Raw genomic sequence first — 13,633 nt, 5'->3', positions numbered from 1 at the left:
GTTCTTGTCAAGGCTGAACTTAAAAAGCTCTTCGATGTTGGTTTCATCAGACCAATTGATAATGCAAAGTGGATCTCCAATATTGTACCTATTGGTAAACCTAATGGGGGTATCTATATCTGTACAGATTTCAGAGATTTAAACAATGCATGTCCTAAAGATGACTTCCCCTTAACAAACATTGACATGATTGTCGATCTAACAGTAGGTCATACGATGCTTTCTCTTATGGATGGCTTTTCAAGGTACAACCAGATTAAAATTCCTCCAGAGGATCAACATAAAACTACTTTCACATTACCGCGGGGAACATACTATTGGAATGTGATGCCATTTCATCTAAAGAATGTAGGGGCAACATATTAAAGAGACATGACTACCATCTTCCATGACATGATGCACACAATAAGGGAAGATTGTGTGGATGATTTACTAGCTAAATCATTAACAATAGAGGGTCATCTTGCAGTATTGGATAAAATCTTCAACAGACTAGAACAATACCACATTTGTCTCAATCCAAAAAAATGTGTCTTTGGATTAAGTTCTAGGAAGCTCTTAGGATACATTGTCTCAAGTAAAGGCATTGAGGTAGATCCTGTGAAAGTCAAGGCAATCATGGAAATGCCACCTCCAGAGAATATCAGTCAGTTAAGGACATTACAAGAACAGCTACAATCCACTCAGCAGTTCATTGCACAATTGGCTGATAAATATCATCCCTTCACCCATTTGTTACATAAAAATATCCGCTTTCAATGGGATGCAAAATGCCATCAAGCATTCCAAATGCTTAAAGACTACCTAATGAATACACCACTGTTGATTCCACCAGATCCAAGCAGACCTCTATTGTTATATATTTCAGCTACAACCACGGCATTAGGAGTACTGCTAGCACAACGTAATACGGATGGAAAAGAATGTGTTGTCTACTACATCTCTCGAACACTCGTGGGCTATGAACTCAATTACACACCTATTGAGTGAGCTTGCCTAGAAGTTATCTTGGCAACCACCAAATTAAGGCACTATATGTTAACGTACAAAGTACAACTTATTGCCAAGATAGATCCACTCAAGTACCTAGAAAGCAAGGCAGCATTGACAGGACACTTGGCCAAATGGGTTATGATCCCAAGTGAATTTGATATTGAGTATGTGGACCACAAAGCTATCAAGGGACAGGTTATTGTAGATTAGTTAGCTAATGCACCACTCAAAGGCAACCATTCTCTTATTTCCAACTTTTTGGATGAAGAAATTTTCATGATCACAGCTACACAACCCTAGAAGCTATATTTTGATGGCTCATACACCAAACATGGCTCGGGGGCAAGTATTATTTTTATCACACCTCAAGGTGACAGTATCCCGAAGTCTTACATACTCACTTTCCCATGCACAAATAATATAGCAGAATATGAGGCCTTGATCACAGGACTCGGGTTGGCCATACAATGGAATTTAAAAGAGCTACAAGTATATGGAGATTCCCAGCTGGTCATCCGACAAGTCATCGATGAATACCAAACAAAGGATGATAAACTCATGTCGTACAAAAGGATGGTGGATAGTTTAAAAGAATCATTTACAACTATCACATTTGAGCAAGTACCAAGAGATCAGAATCGAGCTACCGACATAATGGCTACAATTGCATCTCTCCTGAATCTTCCACAAAATTCAACATACTATGAGTTCTTGATAGAACAGCTCTAGATCCCCGCTTATGATATCCCTGAATCTGAAATGATATGTCGCCTTACTAGTTCCAACTCCCCATGGTACAGTGAGTTTTTCACCTACCTACATGACCACACACTTCCCCCTAACCAATCAAACAACCAACTAAAAACCTTTATCCACCAAACCACTAGATATACCATCATTGTCGAAACCATATACAGACAAAGTCTTGATGGTACTCTCATTCGATGTTTGGAACAAGATGAGATAACGAAAGCCTTGGAAGGGGTACATGAAGGAATTTGTGGGGCTCACTCAAGCGGTCCTTCACTAGCAAAGAAAATCATGCGAGCCATATACTATTGGCCCTCCATGGAAAAATACTCCTACTACTTTGTCAAAAAGTGCAAGAAGTGCCAAGTTCACGGAGATCTGATACATGCCCTAGCACATGAATTATAACCTATCACAATGCCACGACCCTTTTGTCAAATGGGGACTTGACCTTGTGGGTAAAATTCATCCATCTTCATCCAATGGTCAAAAATTTATCATTACCACCACAGAGTACTTCACCAAGTGGATCGAAGTCATTCCACGCACCCAAGTCATCGGCAAGCAGATCGCCTCATTCATCCTCAATTACAGCATCTACTAGTATGGTGTACCCATGTCCATCATCACAAATAATGAGCTTCCTTTCAAAAATCAAGATGTATGTGAACTCTGTGAGAAGTTTCATATCCAACACCATTTTTCCACCCCATATTACCCACAAGGAAATGGTCAAGCCAAAGCATCCAACAAGAATATATTGAGGATCCTCAAAAAGATAGTCAATGATGTTGGTCGTGATTGGCACATTCGTTTGAATCCAACACTATGGGCATATCGAACTAGCATTTGAACCCCTTCAGGCACAACCCCCTACTCACTACTTTATGGAGTAGAAGCCATCTTGCCTATTGAGGTTGAATTATCATCTCTACGGGTCTCCTTGCAAAATATAATAGATGATGAAGAATACCGAGTCTCGCGTCTTCAAGACTTGGAACTGCTTGATGAAAAGCGACAAGCTGCCTACAATCACCTAAAATCCTATTAGCAGTGCATGAGCAGAAGCTACAATCGTAGGGCCAAACCTCTCACATTTGAAGTAGGAGATCTTGTTCTCAAGGAGAATCCTCACAATCAACCAAACAGAGAACACCAAGCCAAATTTGAATCCAATTGGTTGGGTCCATATGTCATCATTGTCGTCTTCGTGTCTGGGGCATATCAGTTAGCCACTTCAAAAGGAGAACCACTAACAGATCCGATCAACAACATGCATCTCAAAAGGTTTCATACATAAGTTGTGCAGAGAATCAGGCTCATCCAATATCAGAAAATACCAAAAACATTTAGAAAATAGTCCTGAACAAAATACAAAACTACAATAAATCAAGAAAATAGTAAAGAAAAATCATTCATCCAAACGGTGAAAACCACTTCGGTGTCGCCTTGGGTAAGTATGGTAGTAAAAACCTGGCAAACAGGCTCCATTCGTAAAGGTTATGGCTTCATTGTCTTTCAAACTTGTTGTGATCACATCCATTGCATCCATTCACCCATAATTTATACCATGGATTGTTACTTCATGTGTCCTGCGTCACGCTTTCATAGCGACACCTAACTGGGGGAAAATGTGCTTAAATCTACTGATGGGAGTGGATTATCCATTGCTTGTGATTCATTGAGTTGCGCATTCAAAAATGTCTTGAAAAATACTAAAAACATTCATAAAATCTTAGCAAAATCCCCAAAAACATTTGCAAAATGTCCTAAAGAAAATACCAAAAACATTTACAAACATTCAAAAAATCCAAAAATATGACAAAAACATCAAAAATCAATCGAAAATATTGCAACGTATATTATTCCTTGTACATACACATAGCAAAAGACATAAAACAACATTTTGAGCTACTCAAACGATGACCAACCAATCAAAACATTTGCACACAACCGTCTTCACAAGGATGCATCCTTCCTCACAAACAAGACATGATAACATTTTCTTTGACAAGAAAATTTAGTTTGGCTAATAAGTACTTGTTCAATTTCTTATTTGTTTCTTTATATTAGGTTCCTACTTTACTCCAAGATATCCACAAGTGATTAGAGTAGCTAGGATGGTTCCTGATATCTTTTCTTTGTTTGTTGTCTGTGGATTGTTCCAATGAAGTTCTAGGGCATATACTAATGGTGTCTATGTGGGAAGTTCACTAAGCTACACGATCCTACACAAAAATACAATCATGGATCACTATGGCTTACTGACTATAGCGTATACCTCGACCATTTGTACATGAACCAAAATGGAGTCGAATTTTCCTTGTCTGCAATGTTTGCTTATAGGTGAAACTCTCAACCTTGATTTCTGATACCTTGGCCAAGATCGATACTACCATGCTCGATGATGAAAATTAAATACTGTGAATAATCCATGGATCGCCATTTCATCTCATCTATTTATATTGCATTATGTTGCATTCAATCCATTCATAAATCCATATCGTTGCATATCATTCATTCATAGTCATGACAATAGATACTCTATTTTGATCCTCTTCCATAGGAATGAGTCCTAGGTCCTCCATACCTTCTATCTAACATTGAATCCCCCCCCAACCTCCCTATCTAGGTCATCATCATACTTGCATACCCTACATCGTGTCCCATCAAACCAATCAAGCCATGTTCGTTATCGTCCATCTCTAAAAAGAGGGGCTGCATAACCTATGTTATCCTAGGTCATCCTATAAGCAAAGCAAGTTACTCTGTGTACATTGGTACATCACCTCACGCACACCTAGACTATCAACAGATATTTTTTTATCAAGTATCTTTGGGTCTCAACAGGTAATCAATTATGACAATCCTAGACTACAATAGGCATTTACATCAATTACCTAGTCTCAATAGGTACGCTAAGTCTAGAAAACGCCACAAACAACCTACAATGCAAACACTATCAATTAATCAACCAATCAAACACAATCAAAACAGACAATTACATCAATTGTCTAAGTCTTAACAAGTATTTTGCTTCAAATACCTTGACTTCGTTGGGCAATTACATCAATTGTCTAAGTCACAACAGGTCAATTTGACTCACTTACTCAGACTTTATCCTGTCCAAGTGAACAACTGACATCAATTGTCATGCTTTGACTCAACCGAGGCAATTAAACCAATTGCACCAGATTGTCGAGCCAATTTTGATCAATTGTACAGTATCAATCAAAAGCACAAACACCGCATTTGCACCATATCTCCTGCATGACCTAAGGGTACTCATTGGCTTGCCATTTCTCCGTATTCACTTTGTTTTTTCCCATTCTTTCACCATTATTTCTAATTTCTTCTATTCTACCTCCCCCCCAACTTCTTTCTCTTTTTTGAGAGATTGCCCGATTTTTGGAAATTTTTTGGCCCATCTCTCGAGGGGGCATACCACCCACTAAATTAACATTTCTAGGGCATATTTCTCATACCTATCTTTCTTTCTTTGAAACGACGCAATAAACTGCACCATCTCAAAGAGGGGCAAATGTAGACACATAAATTTGTCCACTTAATTGAATGAATATTTAGTATTCATTTGATTATTTAACCATCAGTCAACAGTTAATTAAATTGATATTTAATTCATTCATCTTAAACCTCTTCTTCTATTAATTAAATAAATTATTCAATTTATTTAAATTAATTCATTAAACCATACTCTAACAATTAATTAAATGAATAAAGCATATTTGTTTAATTTAACCCCTTTCCTCATTTAAATAAATAAATAAATATTTATTTAAAATCTCTAAACTCCCCCCCCCCCCCCCCCAACTTGCATTCTCCTACAAATGCAAGTTGCACCAATAAATAAATTTTATTTCTAAATAAAATCCTATTTTCTCTCACCCACCAAACCCACTTGCATCCCAAACCCCTTCTAGATTCTTCTAATCCATTCCAAATTAGCCTAATCCCCCTCCCTAATTATTGTCACATTCCTAAGAAAAGAGAAGTCACTTCTCAAAGCCTACAAAGTCTTTGAAATGCATTAAAGGTTTTTTATCCTTCAACAAGTTAACCCCCAAAGTCTTCTAAACCATCTATAGTTCTTACATAACCATTTATGGCTCTTACATAACCATTAATGGTTAAACTCAACTCACCCACATGGTTAGAGGCTTTTTCTCTAACTCACCCCTCATTTAACTCATGGGTCTCTTCAAGCATTCATTTCTTTGACCATGGTTATCCCCAATAACTCTTGCACAAGAGTTTATCCATTGGATAAAGGCATTATTCATTGGATAAAAGCTTCATTCACTAACTCAAGCCTAGCCAAACCCTCTCAAGGTAATCTTCATGTCATCTCAAGCATTTAATGCTTCTTCCCTCTCCTCTCAAGCCATCTCATGTTGACATTTGTCATCATGGGATTGGGTTGAAAGCTATCACATGGATCATAAACCCATCAATCATGGCCCTTGTTAAGATTACTAAATCTTGACCATCCATTTCCCTATTTCCCCTATAAATAGAGCTCTTATTAATCATTTTCAGGATCAAAAGTCTTTGTGCATCAAACTTATAGTCATTTTAAAGAGAGCATTTAGAAGCATTTGCATTGTTATTATATTAGTATTTACATAGACTAATTAGGTGCTTTCTCATAGTAAATCATTCACACTTGCATAAGCATTTGTTTTCATTTTTACAACCATCTTGAATCTTCATATGGCATCCATGAATAGTGCAAAAAGATGAGAGCTACACTCATGTGGAACTTGGAGAGGAGAGGAACAAGGGAGGAATATCTATGAGCATTTTGAGGAGTATCTTCGGGGGTCTTCTTTCCCTTTTTTGTTTATGTAGGCTTCTTATTGTGTGCTTTATATCTCTATTGATGTGCATGTTAAGGCTTTTAGGTTCATTCATCTTTGGTTTTGGTTGTGACTAATCTAGTAATGTTTGAATTGTATCTTTTGTGCCTTGTGCCCCTTTTAGCATTCATCAGTACCTTTTCCCCCAAATTCAAATATACCAAAGTATGACAAATACGATGGTAAGAGTGACCCCTGTGATCACGTTTGGGAATTTTGTACTCTGAGCTTGGATTTTTCTCACAGTGACACATACTTAATGAGATTATTCCCAAGAGGTTTGGGAGGGAAAACAATAGAGTGGTTGTCAAAACTCACACCTCGCATCAGATCATTTGATGAGTTGGTGAATAAATTCATAACACAATACTCCTATAATATCCAACATGCAATCACCATGTTGGGTGTATGCAATACAAAGAAAAATAACAATGAAACATTCATGGTATTTCTACAACGATGGAGGCACATGGTCGCAAGATACCCATGAGATGTGGCTGAAAAAGAAAAGATGGAAATCTTTATAGACAATCTGAATGGTGAAATGAGTTATCATCTCAGACTACAATGTATACCATCTTTTGCAAAATTAATAGAGAATGGTATCCAAGAAGAGGAAGCTTCCATCAAGAAAGGAACTTTGGAATTCTTCAAGGAAGGTATTAGTTTGTCAAACAATAATACCTTTAACAATCAAAACAATAACAACAACTCAAACAAGTCCAAATTTTGGACAAGGAACAAAGAAGTTGTTAATGATGGGGTAATCGATGCCAACAATGTAAAGTCTAAACAACCATTATTGACTTTATTAGGAAAATCACCATCCAATAATGATCAAAGAAGTGCTAATCAAGGCACTAACACTTATCAACAAAATACCAACCAAGGAGCTTCAACATCAAACAACAATAAGAATCACCAAAGCAACAACAACAAGGAGAACAACGCAAACCAAAGAGGCAACACTAATACTTTCCCGTATCGACGAATATACACACCATTAGGACAAACCTTGGAATCGACATTTCGAGAGCTATTGGAAAATAATATCATAACATTGCCAGCCACAAGCAACTTTGAACCCCAAGTCAAACCACAATGGTGGAATGACTCACATTATTGTGATTATCATAGAAACAAGGGGCATAGCACAAATGATTGCATGAGGTTGAAGAACATATTTAAAGACATGATAGACAAGGGGGACTTAATGGTTAATGGTCATAAAACCAATGGGGACCATGAAGCTTTCAAAAATCCTCTTACCAATTACGACAAGGGAGGAGCATCAACGTCAAACAACACCAAAGGAGCTCGTATTAATCACATATACGAAAACACCATTAATCACATATCGGCATATGATAATCAATTGAATGTCATAAAAATAAAAGACAAACAAGAACATGTGTCGATAAATGTGACAACAAGAGCTCAAAAATATGTCTTTTGAAAGGGAATGCATCAACATCAAAAACTCTCCCCAAGACTCAATATAACTTGGTCGACCAACTACAAAGAACACCTGCTCAAATATCTATACTTGATTTGCTCAAACTTTCACCAAAACACAAGGATATCTTGGAGCAAGCTCTTGTCGAAAATACAGTTCCAAATGATCTGGATATTGATCGATTTCAAGCCATGGTGGCCCATTTGGCGGTGCCACACAACATATATTTTTCTGAACACGATGATGTCTCTTTGAATCATTCGCATAACACCCGACTCCATATCGAGGTCTTAGTCTATAAAAATCAAGTAAAAAGAGTATTAATAGATGGAGGAGTTGGTCTCAATATATGTACCCTCAAACTTATCCATGCATTGGGCTTCTCTGAGCAAGCTATTGATCCCAAATAGAAAATCACTATCAAAGCCTATGATGATGAAGAAAGATCATCTAAAGGAACTATGATACTACCCATTCAGGTAGGTCCTATACAAAGAGACACAATGTGCCAAGTCTTGGACATAGACTTGACGTACAATATACTATTTGGTCATCCCTGGATACATGAAAAGCAAGCAATACCTTCCACGTACCATCAATGTATCAAGTTCCCCTACAATAGACAGGAAATTTCAATATCTGCAGATACTAACCCTTTTCAGTACTGCAATGCTATGGGGATAGCTCAAGATAGCCTAGTTCCACACAACAGGGAGGGCCCAAGATTCCTCATCATCTAACCATCAAGAAGAACTCAAATCACTATCCATGAACTTCAAGCAAAAGATGAAAATAAATGACCAAGGCATGGGGGAGTACTCTTTTGAGCCTTTGTGTCTATCTAAGTTTCCAACTTCACCAAGGTCTTATGGACAACCTTCCACATCAAGACATCAGGCAACACAACCCATCATAAAGTTTGATGGTAAATTTATCCAAATGGGCACACTGGCTGAAGAATTAGAAGATAAATACATCCTTATCTTGCTATACAAGGATGAAGAAGAAATCAGAGCTGCTACCATAGAAGTAGCCATACCAATAGAACAGTATGGAAATGGGTTCCGGATCATGCAACGAATGGGATACAAAGGAAATGAACCTATTGGCAAGCACCAAGAAGGCATCATAGAACCCATACAACTTTGTTCATAATTCGCAAAATACAAAACAAGACTTGGGTATGGCCAACATGTTCCACCTGTGCAAAAGAAAAATCACCATCAAAAACCTTAATGGAAAGAAAAGAAAAAACATAATGAAGACTCATGGCAAGAAGCACTGGACCAAGCAGCAGAAAAGACAAGAAAGGAGAAAACACATGAAGAAAATGAAAGACTACAAGGAGAACTCACTATTCAAAGGGGGGAAGCTTCTTATAAGAAAATACATTATGTACAAGAACCTGATCAAACCAAGGTTGAGCCACAACCTAAGGAAATTGTTACTCAAAGAAAGGAAATAGTGTATGAACAAATTTCAAAGAGTACAAACAAGCATTGATCCCGAATCAGAACAAGCTACTAAACTTGTGTCAATTATCAGTGATCTTTTCTCACCATACAATATACCTGTTAGATTCAACGAGGTAACCTGGGACAGTGATTCTGAAACCAATTCCAATGAGTATGAGTGGAATATTTGTTCTGATGTTACTAAAGATATTGAGCTGGATACAATCCATGCATACACACCCATTTCTCATGAGGGATAAGGCTCAAAATCTCGACCGATTGAATTCGGACCACAACATATCTATGAGGCTAGTGAGAACGAGCAGTGACAATACGAACAAGGCAATGTCATAGACCTCACCAACATCTCGAACAACTATGACGATATCTCCATCATGACACTTACAATAGTCGATTTTAACCCGCCAAATGACTCCTTACCGCTCATATATCCTGACCTCATAGATTGGGAAGAACCCGAACATCCAAATTTCAAGATATTTCCAGAAATGTAAGAAAATCCAAAAAAATTGCTAATTTGCTCCAAAAATTATTTTTTTATGAAAAATCATAAAAAATTCATATAAAATGCAAAATCAATCCAAAAAATCTGAAATTTTTACTAGAGAGTCTTGATGGTCTTCCAAACTTGCATAAAAAAATTTCTGCAATAAATCCAAACAGTTTGTGAGATATGAGTAAAATAATGCAAAACCCTAATTTTCAAAGATCTTATTTTTGAGCAATGATTTTGCATCAAATTTAAAATCACAAAGAACAGATCCTGTGTATAATTATGAGATATTTCCAAAAATGTAAGAAAATCCGAAAAATTCACTAATTTGCTCTCAAAAATAATTTTTTATGAAAACTCATAAAAAATTCATATAAATCTATAAAATGATCCAAAAAATCTAAAATTTTTACTAAATCCTTCAAATACTTTTCCTGACCTGCACAAAAAATTTGATGTCAAAATTCAAAGCCATTTTTGAGATCTGATCAAAATAAGGAAAAACCCTAATTTTTAAAGATCCGATTTTTAGGGAAATATTTTGCATCAAAATTAAAATCACAAAGAATAGATCCTATGTATAATTATGAGATATTTCCAAAAATGTAAGAAAATCTAAAAAATTCTCTCATTTGCTCTCAAATTTAATTTTTTATGAAAAATCATAAAAAAATCATAGAAAATGAAAATGTGCTCCAAAAATTTTGAATTTTGGATTGAGAGCTCCTGATACTTTCTTCAACCTGAAAAAAAACTTTGGTGCAAAATTTTCCTAGCCGTTTGTGAGATATGATCGAATCTCTCCAAGATCTTGATTTTGTGTCCAAAACCCTAGCTGCACAAGATTATTCTCCAAATTGTTTTACAAAACAACAATATAGGGTTAGAAAAATTTGCAAAAAACATAGATCTAACAAAAATCCATGTCCCGCCGGGCATGCCAAAATGTATATGGTGAAAATGGATAACAACAATATTGAAAGACTAAATAGATTCAACCACAAAACCCTAGCCTAACAACAACAAAGATCCACCATAACATATGAAGATTACCTAAGACAATGCAAATCAAATGAAATCACAAAAATTATACCATCACATGTCCAATAGGGTTTAGATCTCCATTCTTCCTATCTCCATTGATCTTGCTTGATATATTTGCTCTCAAATTTTATGTGCACAAGAGCTCAATAAAGAACGGAAATGTGGTTGCAAGGAGGATCGCCTATGTTCAAAAGCGTAGTGTAGTCAAGTAGTCAATGGGGGTTGAATGCATAGTTTGATTAGAATGATTGATTAGGGTTGATAATGAAGGAAGCATCTCCTTATATAGAAGACACTATATGAAATGGAGGGATAAGGTTGAGAGGTGTAAAAGGAGGTCGGCTATGATTAGAGGGTAGGTAAAAGAAATAATAAAATAATGAAAGGGGTAGGTAGTGTATGAATTAAGAGATGAATGACATGTGTCATGGGTAGAAAAGGTTAATGAATTAATTAAATAAATAAAGATTTATTTAGTTAATAGAAGAAGTGGGATAATTAAATAAATAAGATATTTATTTAATTTAGGAAAAGGATAATTTAAATAAATAAATGTATTTATTTAAATGAGAAATAAGGCTAGAAGAGGATAAATGAATTAATTAAATAAATAAAGATTTATTCAATTAATAGAATATTAAGCTTAGATAATTAAATAAATAATTTATTTAATTAGACTGGACAATTTTGGGTGTCTACAATTGCTAACATTGGTTTCATTGTCAAGACCCTTGTTAGGTTTTGTTGAGGTTTTGGTAGGAAAATTTTTAATTTTAAAACTAATATTGGATGAAGAAATAAAACATCAAATGAGAGGTGGTACAGTCACAGTTAGGAGGGACCTAGACAAGATCTATCTGGACCGTGCATCAAGAGTAACACAACAAAATCAAGATAAGATGATGGAGGCAATGCAAAACTGAATGAATAAGATCATGAAAACTGTTTACAAATGACCGGTAACATCCGGATTACAAGATTCGGCTCACTGGCCTGCTACATACATGCTCAATTACAGAATCAGTCAACTTCAGACCTTTAAATCTTAAGATATGTCTTCTATATTCTCTCTCTGATAAATTGTGATGCTAAATTACATTGATTTATATGGTCAAGAAGGATCTGTGTCGGCCCAAGAGGGATCAAATGTCGAAGAATAAGATCAAATGTGTAAAACCACAAGGTTGGCCTTCGCCAAAGAGATTCCTCTAGAAAATCCAAAGGATGAAGTGTGGATTAGAGGGAAGGTTGGCCACATGCCAAGGAACATTGGAATCAATGAACTGGGGATCCATAAGCTATGGAAAGGATCCGCAAGATTCACCCAAAATAGGTCCAGGTGGTTCCAGTGTTCTAGGCCAAAAAACTGTCTCGGAATCTGGAAGCGATAACTTGTCGAAAAATTATCCAAACGTTCCATGGTTTAGGAATAAGGAAGATGATCATGTTCACAAGCAGAAGCCATCTTTGTAAGATCTGGTGAGAAAATGCAATAAAATGCAGAAAGAAATGTTGAAACTGCAAAATAGAGAACAAACTAAAAAGAAATATTTTTGGTTGATGCAAGATTGCCAAGAAATGGGGATGCTCTTGCATCAAGTGGACACATATATGATTATCAAAATTCCATCTTCTTTATGTATAACCTATGAGAGGGGGTTAGGAACTAAGGGGATGGAAAATTGAAAGGGGGAAAGGTCTAGAGAGACCTTTGAAAGGATGTGACCAATAGTAAAACCAATCAAATAACCACCATGGAACATATTTTAGGAGTAGTGTAATCACAAATCTTAAACACTCATGGCCAAAGGTGACAACAAGAATTAAACAAATATTAAGGAGTAATTTTAGTTAGAGAATAAAGAAAAAATGGCTATCCCTAATGGAGTATAAAGGAGGCAAATATAGAATTCAAAAAGAGAAGAAAGACATAGAAGAAGAATGAAGATGGCAACAAAGACAAGACTTAAGTGTGCCAATATGGGTGTTGTTGAGAGTGTCGATGTGGGTGTTGTAGGAAAAGGAGAGAAAATAAGTAGACACAAAGAGGACAAGATCCTAGAAAGTACATATTCATGCTTGAATGAGGAATAATGGTTACTAGGTAGCTTAGAGATTACTCTAGATGGATATGGAAAGGAAGGAGATTATTGCTAGGAGATTATAGTAGTAATGAGGCTCATACCCTACCACGAATCTCTAAGAATACTAAACCTAAAATTGAATTTAGCAATATAATAATCAAAATCGATGACAAATTTAAGGAGTTCCTAGAAACTTTGGACAAATTCATATCTATAATTGATTAGTATCTAGAGAAATTATTTAACAAGAGTATTAGAAAATTAAAAGATGTTCAGAAAATCAGAGAATAAATTAATCAAGCATTAAGCATAGGGGTGTGGCCAAATAAGATATTGTTTACTAATATGAGGATGAAAATAAACTTTGAAGAGTCATAACATGTGGACTAGGACCCATCCCTCTTAACGTCTAAAAGTAGGCAAATTGTGATAGAGAAATCACCAAAACAAAAAGAAGAGAA

The 13,633-nt window shown here is 36.0% G+C and overlaps 1 protein-coding gene across 1 annotated transcript in view; it reads left to right on the top strand.

The window, feature by feature from the left end:
* Positions 1–13,633, top strand: part of LOC131063249 (uncharacterized) — a 100,346-nt gene that overhangs the window by 36,890 nt on the left and 49,823 nt on the right. The gene's annotated exons all lie outside the window — the stretch shown is intronic.

Source organism: Cryptomeria japonica, chromosome 9 (genome assembly GCF_030272615.1).
Source record: "Cryptomeria japonica chromosome 9, Sugi_1.0, whole genome shotgun sequence".
NCBI classification, from domain to species: domain Eukaryota; kingdom Viridiplantae; phylum Streptophyta; class Pinopsida; order Cupressales; family Cupressaceae; genus Cryptomeria; species Cryptomeria japonica.
Note: the sequence above shows the minus strand (reverse complement) of the source record. Positions and strands in the feature narration are given on the sequence as shown.